The sequence below is a fragment of the Peromyscus maniculatus genome, chromosome 19 (assembly GCF_049852395.1).
Source record: "Peromyscus maniculatus bairdii isolate BWxNUB_F1_BW_parent chromosome 19, HU_Pman_BW_mat_3.1, whole genome shotgun sequence".
Taxonomy (NCBI): domain Eukaryota; kingdom Metazoa; phylum Chordata; class Mammalia; order Rodentia; family Cricetidae; genus Peromyscus; species Peromyscus maniculatus.
Window position 1 is genome coordinate 12,534,410 of NC_134870.1, and position 11,212 is coordinate 12,545,621.

General features: G+C 37.4%; 1 long non-coding RNA gene across 1 annotated transcript in view; it reads left to right on the forward strand.

The window, feature by feature from the left end:
• Positions 1-10,638, forward strand: part of LOC143269474 (uncharacterized) — a 51,514-nt gene extending 40,876 nt beyond the window's left edge. The window contains exons 2-3 of the long non-coding RNA XR_013045895.1: positions 7,352-7,450; positions 10,153-10,638. This is a non-coding gene — a long non-coding RNA (uncharacterized LOC143269474). The remainder of the gene's footprint in view (positions 1-7,351; positions 7,451-10,152) is intronic.
• Positions 10,639-11,212: the final 574 nt, after the last annotated feature.

Below are 11,212 nucleotides of genomic sequence, written 5' to 3' on the forward strand. Positions count from 1 at the left end.
TTCACTAAAAAGCCACTTGTGACCTTACAGGCCCCTGGCTTAGGTCCAAGCTTTATGTGGCCAGATCTCCACCCCACATGGGCCAGAGTCTCTTTGACTTCTTCTCTCCTGGTGGTTGTGGGCTATCTCTGGATTCCCATCTCAGACTGCTACCATACTAGATAGCTCCCTTGAAACTCCCTTTGACTTCTACTGTTCTACGCAGTTGGCAGAGTAGGTAAGTCAATTAAGATATCTTAAGGGGAGAAATTAGTTAAAAGAGAAATTCTTCCCACATTAAAAAAATGGGAAACATTTTTACAATGGAGGGAATTTAGTCTTTATTTGATAACAAATTAGGCAGTCTGAAAATGGAACAATTAAATGAGAATATAACTAATGTTGATGGGATTTACATAATGTCATTTATGAATATTATTTGATCATTTTTATTTTAGCATTAAAAAGGTTGGTCAATTTGAGTACTAAGAAAAACATTTTAGAAAAACTTGTTAAAATGATTTATAGAGAAATTCAGACCCAGACAGAAGAATTTAAAGGTGAACCTCTCTCAACATTGAATTATACAGTTACAGAGAAACAGCCTAAGGTTTCCAGACAGCAAACATTACTCTACCCAGTAACCTTATAGGAACAGCCAAATGCTCAAGGCTGTTTACGAACTAACTGGACTACAGTGGAAATGTTAGATTTGAAGAGATTTAAAGAAGCTATATTCTCATATGGCATGCATTCTTCATTTGTAAAGCAGATGTTAAACTTGTGGTCAACTTGTAATAGAATCATCCCTCAGGACTGGAAAGATTTGGTTATAGCTGTCCTAGAGGCTGGTCCACAGTTATTATGGGTGACCTGGTGGAAAGAGGAGGTAAAGAATGTAGAACAACAATGTAGGGCTAGAGGTATGGAAATTTCCCCAAATCAACTTCTTGGAGAAGGCAATTATGCTGAAAAAGACAACTTTTACATGATGACCACACCCTAATTTTATGCCAAATGGCAGCCATGAATGCATGGGACAGAATTGAAGAAGTAGGTAAGAAAACTGAGTCATTTACAAAAGTTATACAGGGCCCAAAAGAAACCTTCACAGATTCAGAAGCTAGACAAATAATAATTGAATCTCTGGCTTTTGACAATTCAATGCAGCATGCAAAGGGGTAATTAGGCCATTAAAGGCATGATCAGAACCCTTGGGGGAATGTATCTGGGATGCAATTAGTATTGACTCTCATGACCATGATGATACATGGATAGGAGAGATAATTTCAAGAGGTTTGAAGGAAAATAATAATGTCAGATGCTTTAATTGTGGTAAACAAGGTCACCTAAAAAGGGATTGTAAACAGGGCATTCCTATAAACAATGTTTCTTCAAGGATCAATGACAACAGAATGCCCCTGCCTTCTGGATTATGCAGAAGGTGTTGTAAAGGCAAGCACTGGACTAACGAATGTAGACCAACAAGGGACAGACCAAGTAATCCTTTGCCTTTGCCCTTGGGAAACTCCCTGAAGGGCCTCTCACAGGCTCCCATGTAAAATTAAGTTCAGTCATTTCCTGCCATCATAGAAAAAAGCCCTTCTTAGAGCAATTAAATAGCCTAATGCCTATTGTAATAAACCATGCTTCTCGAGGTGATAGAACAGCTATAGCAGAGAGAACAGAAAATACAGAAGAAACCATAAGGCAAATCTTTTGGCAAATTTCTATAAATGAAGAAAGACCAAAATTAAAAATACAAATAAACGATGTTCTCATGGAGAGTCTTGTAGAAATGGATGCAGATGTAACAATAATTTCACCAGAATCTTGACATTCAAATTAGCCTCTTTAGGAGGTAAATGTTCAGCTGTTAGGGACTGCAACATTATCTCAAGTGAAAGAGATTGCAAGATGGGTCAAATGTATAGAGCCAGAAGGACAGAGAAGAAAATTAAAACCATATGTGGCTAATATAGCTATGAATTTATGTGGACATGATTTATTACAACAATGGAATACCCAGATTAGCATCTTCCAATCTCAGAAACAAACCATAAAGTAACACATGTTTCTGAGAGAAGTATTAGAAGATATTATAAAGAACAGTCACCAGCCATTCAGATTGTAAAATAACAGTGTACAACAGCTGCTGATCTCTCAAAGACACCAACAGCCCTGCCTTTAAAATGGTTAACAGACAAGCCTGTATGGGCTCAGCAATGGCCTTCAATAGAGAAACTGCAGGCCTTGGAATAGCTGGTACAAAAACAGTTAAATGCTCAACATATTGAAGAATCAGCCAGCCCTTGGAATACTCCTGTATTTGTTATTAAAAAGAAATATGTTAAGTGAAGAATGATAACAGACCTAAGAGCAATTAACAAAGTAATTCAGTCAATGGGCTCTCTACAATCCAGAATTCCTTTGCATACTCTGTTACCTAAAGGATGGCCTCTTATAGTTATCAGTTTAAAAAAAAAAAAACTGCTTCTTCTCAATGCCCTTACAAGAAAAGGACAGAGAATGATTTGCTTTCATGGTGCCTACTTATAATAATTCTCAGCTGGTTAAGAGATATCAATGGAAGGTTCTACCACAGGGAATGTTAAATAGCCCAACTCTATGCTAGTATTTTGTATGACAGCCATTGGAAATATTACATAAATAATTTCCTGAATCTATAATTTATCATTACATGAATGATATTTTACTAGCTTATTCAAATGCAGATACTTTAGAAAGATTGTTTGAAGAAATAAAAAAAAATGCCTTGTTGGGGATTACAATTTGTTCCTGAAAATACACAAAGAGGAGATTCTATCCGACTTCTTGGGTCATGAAAACCAAGCATGAAACTCAAAGCCAGTCAGACATTTGTCTGACCAAGAACTGTATTCAACCTTCCTAGAGCTCTAGAATGCCGATGTTTGCACTGTGGCAGGCATTTTTACTTAGTCTTTTGTTCCTACTTAATGTATTGGCTATTCAAGGGCTTGCCAGCAGGCAGAAACTCTTTATATATTTATTTTTATGTAATTTTTTTTTTCATTTTATGTACCAGCCACTGCTTCCCCTCCTTCCCTTCTGCTGTTAATCCTATCCTACCCCCATTCACTTCTCATAGGGGGTAAGGCCTTTGAAGTTGGGGCAGGACTAAAGCCCCTCCCACCAGGCAGAAGCTCTTAAAGAAGCTGTATTTTTTTTAAGCTTTCTCAGGAACTATGGAACTGGAGCACCACATTGGTATGCTAAAATGTTGTTATTTGGCTTTTTTTTTTCTGTTTTGTCAGGGTGCATAACCCAGTTCCCAAATAAATAACACATGGAGGCTTATTCTTAATTATAAATGTTCAGCCTTAATTTGGCTTTTTTCTTGCCAGATTTTCTTAACTTATCCCTTTTGCCTCTGGGCTTTTTTTCTTTTCTTACTTCTTTATGTCTTACTTTTACACTTACTCTGTGGCTGGCTGTGTTACTGGGTGGCTGGCCCATAATAGCCTCCTCTTTCTCCCTGGCTCCTTGATCTCTCCTCCCAGATTTCTCCTTCTATATATTCTCTCTGCCTGCCAGCCCTGCCTGTCATTTCTCCTGCCTTGCTGCTGGATGTTCAGCTTTTTTTTTTTTTCGACCATCAGTTGTTTTAGACAGGCACAGTAATGTGGTGATATTGTGTTCCCCAAAATATTGTGCACCCTAATAAACTTATCTGGGGTCAGAGAACAGAACAGCCACTAGATATAGAGGCCAGAAAATGGTGGCACACATGCCTTTAATCCTATCACTTGGGAGGCAGAGATCCATCCTGGTCTCTGTGAGTTGAAAGACCCACTGGAAACAGTCAGGCATGGTGACTCACAACTTTAATCCCAGGAAGTAATGGCAGGAGGCAGAAAGGTATTTAAGGTGTGAGGACAAGGAACTATAGCTGATTAAGCTTTTAGGTTTCTAGCAGCAGTTCAGCTGAGATTCATTCTGGATAAGGACTCAGAGGTTTCCAGTCTGAGGAAACAAGATCAACTGAGGAATTGACATGGTAAGGTTAGCTGTGGCTGGTTCTGTTTCTCTGATCTTCCAGCATTTACCCCAATACCTGGTTTCAGGTTTGTTTTATTAATAAGAACTTTTAAGATTCATGCTACACAGTAACACAGCTTCACAGAGTTAAACAAATGCAACATACACAAAAGTAGCATTTAGTATATATATTTAGTAGTATATTATTCTATAATAACAGACTAATTGATCTATGTATATAAGTCTATGCCCTTTGGCTCCCTCAGAAATGGTGACTTCAGAGATCTGCTTATTGTTCTTTTATGGCTCTCAACTGTTTTTGCAGTAATGATAAAGTATGCTAATATGACCTGTTCCTACCCACAAAAAGTGTTTGACATCAAATGAGCCAGCTTTTGTCTCATACCAGCAACTAGTTCTGTAATCCTTCAGACTCTAGCTGGGTGTTCAGTGATTTAATTCAATTCTAACACTAATTGCCTGAAGTTAGCATTGCATTCCATCAGTGAAGGGCTCCAGCACATGGGACTGCCTCCACATCAGGCCTAAGCCACAAATCATAGACCACCAGAACTTGTGACCTTCTTGCTCTACATCCATCCAGGGCTGTGTCTTGATTCTCTGCTCAGGTCCATCTGATTGCTGTACCAGCCAGCAAAACTCTCAGGAAAATATGCCTACCCACTTATAATCAAAGTTGTTACATAGGATTCTGGGTAAGAACCAGAGGAAGTGAAATATAGAACGACCCTAGATTCCCAAGCCAGGTACTTCTGGCCTACAGAGTGGGGGATATGCACCATCCCCAAATAAGAGTAGATTCATCAACTCAGAAATTCTATGTCACTGGGAGTGTTCATGAGGGTTTCAATGTGTAAGTGTGACAGATTATTAGGTTTCCCTGCTCTGGGAGTTGGAGACAATAGAATTGAATGTTCTTGACTTCTGATCAAAACTTAGGTATGAAAGTACCATGGTAAGACTTTGTATACCAAATTTCAGAAGAAGGAAACAAAGAAAAGGAGAACCCCGATCTTTCTTTAGGATGACCTGCCCCATCCTAAAGTTATGGAGGGTCCCACTGAGAGTTGCCTCATTACAACAAAAAGGATGATGATCCCTCAAAAAAAAAAAATAGTGTGTTAGCAACTCAGTGTTGGGAACTGGGAAAAACATAAGTAAAATAAAACCCATGTTTTCTATTATATGACATGTGTACCAGAAGTGCTGATTTTTCAATCTCTGGAGTAAAGAGCAGAATATGAATTTACACAGTGTAAAATTTTCTTAAACTCATGACTGGCATAAATTAGTTTTTGTCCTGCACATCCGAAGTCTTCCACATGTCCAGCTGGATACTATGCATTTGAATCAGGCTGACTATACAGAAGGTCACCGGCCATGTTGGAAGATGAATCCTTTGATGCAATTCTTTCCCCTCCCCAACAGCTTCCATCTCCCAGTACCCATCCAGAGCATCCTTGACTTTTGATATGGTCTCTCTTATGTAACATCAGACGTAAACCTTGCCCTGGGGAGAACGCAGCCTTTCTTCAGTCTTCATGTTCCTTAGGGCCAGGGGATGACCTTCCCCTTCACTGTTTCTTGATCAGTATAATCATAGCCAGGAATGTGGTCTCTGCTCCTTGATATGCTTTCAACCAGCATGGTCGAACATTGCTCAGCATCCTGCCAGCTCCTCAAGGCTAGGACTTAAATTCACATCCTGTCTGTGTGGACAAACATCTCAGATCTTGTCATTAACCTGGACCCTCTGTTCTTTCTCACCCTGGGTTAAGCTCTTTACTACCTTTGGACTTGGATTCTTGCTTTCCATCTTGTTTCCTTTATGTCCTCAGGTTTTGCTTCGACTATTTAATGCCATCATTCTCTTAGTCAGACATTTCCACTTTCTGCTTAGACTCCATTCCTTACCATCCTATAAAAATACTAGGAAACGAATTGATTTTCAGCTAAGTGCATTACCAAGTCAGAGCCGAGTTTGCCAGTTTTCACACACACACACACACACACACACACACACACACACACACACACACAGAGAGAGAGAGAGAGAGAGACGCACACACGCCTGTACACATATACCACATAACCCTAGCAACGGAGACGATGAAAACACTATCATATTAGAAGTTTGTGAAAAATGAGGCACATAAAATAATAGAGATCCAGTCCTTTCACTTTCTCAGTCTAGACCTGTGATGCTGTGATTTTATAAGGACATGGCAGAAATGATAGAAATTTCTCTCCCCTGTGACTGTCTAATAGAGTCAAATGTTGACACAAACACCGTTACACATCTTTGCCATTACTGGTTTCTCTCTATTGTTGCAAGAAGTAGAAAAAAAATCGACTCAGTGTAGTTATTATTTATTTCTCTGAGGTTAGTACAAATGTGTCCAGGAGCCAAAACTTCTATTTTCATGTAGAACTAGAATGGAGGTATCTGAATACTTAGTAAAGGACTGCATACTCAAGGCATGCCATTTAAAGGAAGAAAGATAGATGCAACTAAATTTATCCAGAGGAACTTGTGATTTTGAATTCCAGAATACCACTGAGCCAGTGAGCATTACCCATCTTCAATATTCAATTTATTGCCATATTTATATGTGTATACATATGTATATTTCTTTATTGCCTAAGGGGAATGTTATGCGTCTTACTCCACTGAATAAATGCATATTTAGCTGTGTTTATAGAAGAACTGAAGAACATTTGGGCAGCCAAGAAACAAAAAGAGAGTACTCAAGGGCAACCGTGACTCTGTGACCTGAGATTTATGACCTACCCCTTGATGTGGAGAAGTGAATCTATTCCCTCTGTTCTCTGTTAGCTGAGGAAGGAGTGTTCAGCAAGAACAGATGTGGCCATTCGCCCAGTTGACCAATGAAAACAAGCAATTGCCATGGCAACCAGAAAATACCATGTGGGCCATGAACTGACCTCTGAGTCTCAGCTTTATGTTGCAGGACTTGCATATGTATGTTTGCCCATGGTGTAGATTCCCTTCCTATGTGAGCGTGCTAAGTGTTAAAACAATTATTTATTTCATCTCCTTCTAGTACCCTCTAGCTCCACTTCCATCGGAAACTGAGCATATTGGAAAGAATACATGGTCCTTGATGTCAGTGCTAGGAAAGGTACTATTGAAAGATGTAAATACATGTTGGACAGCATGGGGAGATGAAAGGAATCCTACTTACAAACAGCTTGGGGAATAAAAAGCTCAGGTTGTTATTTGAGAGCAGTGCAACTACCCTTCAAAATAGTCGCATACTGATCCAAAACTGTATGTTTAATCATATCTGTTTATTTAATTCCTACACAGACCGTAGGTTCTTTCAGCTAGGAAAGTAACAACAAAGCTGAATGAATAAAAAGATCACTGTCAGTAATGGATGTGGATGTATGATGCAGACACAGTAAGGTAAAAATAAGTAAGCATTTACAGTATGTAGTGCTCTTCCAGTTAAGGGATGTGTTCTGACCCTGGACCTGAGCAGAATAATTACAATTCCATTATTCTGAGCTTAATAGTCACCATCATACAAACAATACCTAAAACTTAACTTATACATGTAGAAAAGCAGGACTCATTCAGCTTTGCTGGAAAGCAGTCTTCTGGGAGAAGAGATCCATGAACTTCCAAAGTCCAACTATTTTCTACTGCCTGGAACCTGTAGCCCATGAGAAAAGTACAATGTGTGGTTAGTGAACTTGTGGAGTCAGAGATATTGTCACTGCTGGTTCCTCACTGCTGTTCCCTGTGTTTGAAAAATAAATGTTATCTAAAATCTGAGTGTCCAATGACTTAAATCTGGAAGAAAAGGAAACATGTCAGTTAGGAAAACAACCACCATTGAATCTGATAAGTAGGACTCATCTATTTTTTTTTTTTTTTTTGGAGATGCTTTGTATATTGGTCAATGGCAATTGCCCTGAAGTGTTATCACCTGAATGCTGAGATTTGATCCTTCCTAAGATGGAACAACTATAAAAATCTCATCATTGATCAGTAACATTAGCTCTAGATCTTTAAGAACTCAAAACTCATCAATATTATGCATCACATAGGTATAGCCCCATAGTAATTATTATGTACTTCCATCAAGTTTATCATTTCAAGAAAAAAATTTCTTTGAAGTTAAAATACTACTTCTCAAATGTCAAGGAGAAACTATATATCAAAAGGAATTGTAACAATAAGTATTAATGTTATACTTTCACATGAACCAAAAGATAAAAGTATAATATGCTACATTTTAATAACTGAAATCAAGTGATAAACAACTCACTAGAGCATTAGCATAGAAGTAGCACATTAAAATATATTTGCATCATAGTAACAAAGATATTATATCCAGAATTCATAACAAATTCCTACAAATAAAAAAGGAAAGAAAACTGACACAGTACACACAAAACATACAAACATAAAATTCACAGTGGCAAGTGCTAGCACTTAATAAATCTAGGAGATCTCATCATGAAATCTGTCATTTGTGTTGACAGATGCAATGTCTGACATATGTATTGTTTAGCAAACTTAAATTGTCCATGTATGATACATTGTTCAAGGCATTAAGAGAACCTAGCAAATAGAAAATTTATATACTCTCCAATATTCTACATTTTCAAAAATGGATCTTTTAATGAGAAAATACCACCTCCAAGTCATAAAATGAAATAAAAATGTATTTGTACTTGACAGCCTCTGGGAGAGGGAGAGTCAATTTTCTTTAAGGGTATGGGTTCTGCTAGAGCAACCAGTCTCAACTGGATGGCTGCACACCCCAGTGTACATGCAGCAAAAATTGGACTTGATGTGTGTGTGGGGGGGCGCAGGGACATAAAGTTAAGCTGCATGGGAAAAGCATGGGGAGGCGGATCTTGGAGGACCTGGGAGAAGCGAGGTGAATAATCAAAATATATTCTACTAAAAGAACTAATAAAAAAGGGAGCAAATGTATCTTATTATAGAATTACTTTAAACTACAAAACCCCTAACAATCAACAAGGACACGGTTTAAAATGTGTAAATCATTAGCAGCACGGAATAATGTACAGCCAGGAGTGAATTAAAGTAGATCTGCAATTTGGTATGATACATTTTAATAAAAGCCAGTTGCAGAACAACTGGAAACAGGGTATTTACAAATTTAAAACACTCACAAGTTAAATTTCATTTATTGGTGTACATATGCTAAGTAAAATTATAAAATCAGAAGTGATAGAAGTTAGATTGAAGTCATAATAACCTTGAATAGAATGAATGAAGAAATGGACAATGAATTTTTTCCTTTTATTCTCTTGGTTTTTGCAATAGAAACTTTCTACTATACCTATATTTTTTTCTTATTGCAACTTACAATGCAAATAGGACAAAAAAATCAGTGTTTATTAATTCCAGGAGATATATAGAGTTTTCTTATATTTCTATACTGTATTTTTTTGTTTTAATTTTTTTCTTTCTAATTATACTTATCTAATTAATGGAGGTAGTGAGAGTGAACATACCATGACTCATGTAGCAATCAGAAGATAACTTGAAAAGAGTCAGTTCCCTCCTTTCCACCACATGGGGCCAGAGATTGAGCACAGATATAGGCTTTGCATCACATGACTTAACCTGCTGAGTCATCTCACCAATACCCTAGTTAATTAATTAGTTAATTGTTTTATTTGAAGATTTATTTCTTCATATATATGTATTCATATGTGTCTGTCTGTTACAGGTTTATTGTACATGTGTTCAGGTGCTCTTGGGGCTAGAAGAGGTCATTAAGTTCACTGGAACTGAAATTATAGGTAGTTATGTAATATCAGTGCTGGGAACCTAACTCTTAATTATTTCTAAAAGAGCAGAAATAATTCATAGCCACTGAGACATCTTTCTAGCCCCTGTTTAGTCTTTTTTAAACAGTTGTTAAAGCATGTGATTGATAAATACATTTATGCATGTATATTTTTAAGGTATGTGCAATACATTGAAATAAAAAATGTATTTGAGTTTGTCATGGCATGTAATGTCAGATTCTTAAGTATTTGTTGAAGTTATTATTTTCTAATCGTACCAATGACAGTGAAAACCAAACTAAACACATTGTCTCTTCACTTAATTTAATTTAGGACAGAATAACTTCATTCAACAAAGCTGGCAAAAAGTAAGCACCATTGGGAATACAAATGCAAAGAGAGCCAAGAAAGTGTCTGAGAACGTTTGACTCTGCTGACCCAAGAGCAGCTGGGGGAGCATTCTGCGCATATTTCCCTAGGAGAAAAATCTCTCAGGACTTTGGACACAATCACAACCAAAGCTTTCAAAATATGTTACATGGATTTTTTTTTCAAACTTAAGTGATCAATTAAGAAACATTGTTTAAAGTAAGAGTGAACAGGAAGTTGGGGCCGTAGGGAAGTAGGGGGAAAGACAGGAATCTGGAAGGACTTGAGGGATAGGGGGCATGCATGTGATTAAAACACAGTGTATGGAATTCTCAAAGAATTAATAAGATATTAAGAAAAAGACACTAAAATATTTAAAACAAAAGCAACTGGAAAGTTCTAACAGTGCTCAAGAATATTTGGTACAACTGAGTAAAACGATAAAATTTTCTGGTGCCTCTGGATGCTTGTCTCTCTAATCCTTGGAGATAATTACTCAGTCAGAAAAAGAGTGGAGTTGACTTCTGTGAACTCAAAATGCCCTGTTCAAGAAACTCTAAGGATAGGTTACGTTTCCATTGCTTAAGAAAGGTAGGGAAAAATATTATGACCCTAGGATGTTGTAACATCTCTTCGTGTTCCAAATGCTAAACCCATCCAAATAATCAAAATAATGTCTTATACAGGAACAAGAAAAAAATACTTGTACTTTGTTTTGAGTGATCAGGTGTCGGTAGGAGCCCATGGAGGTTGTTTCAAAGCTCCTTGGCTCTCAGAGCTTACTCAAAAAAAAAAAAATGAATAAAACGTTAAGCAAGCAGGGAACGGAGCAAAGGCAGACACAGCAAGAGTTTTCCTTTCCTGTTTATCCAAAACCAAAACCAATAATCTCATTATTTTTAATGCCTTAATGTGTTTCTCTGAACAAGATTAGTCCATTTACAATAAGTACACTTATCTACAAGGAGTCTGGTTCAAGGGTGGGTCTTGAAGAGTAAACATAGGTTTCCTTAATTGGAGCCAG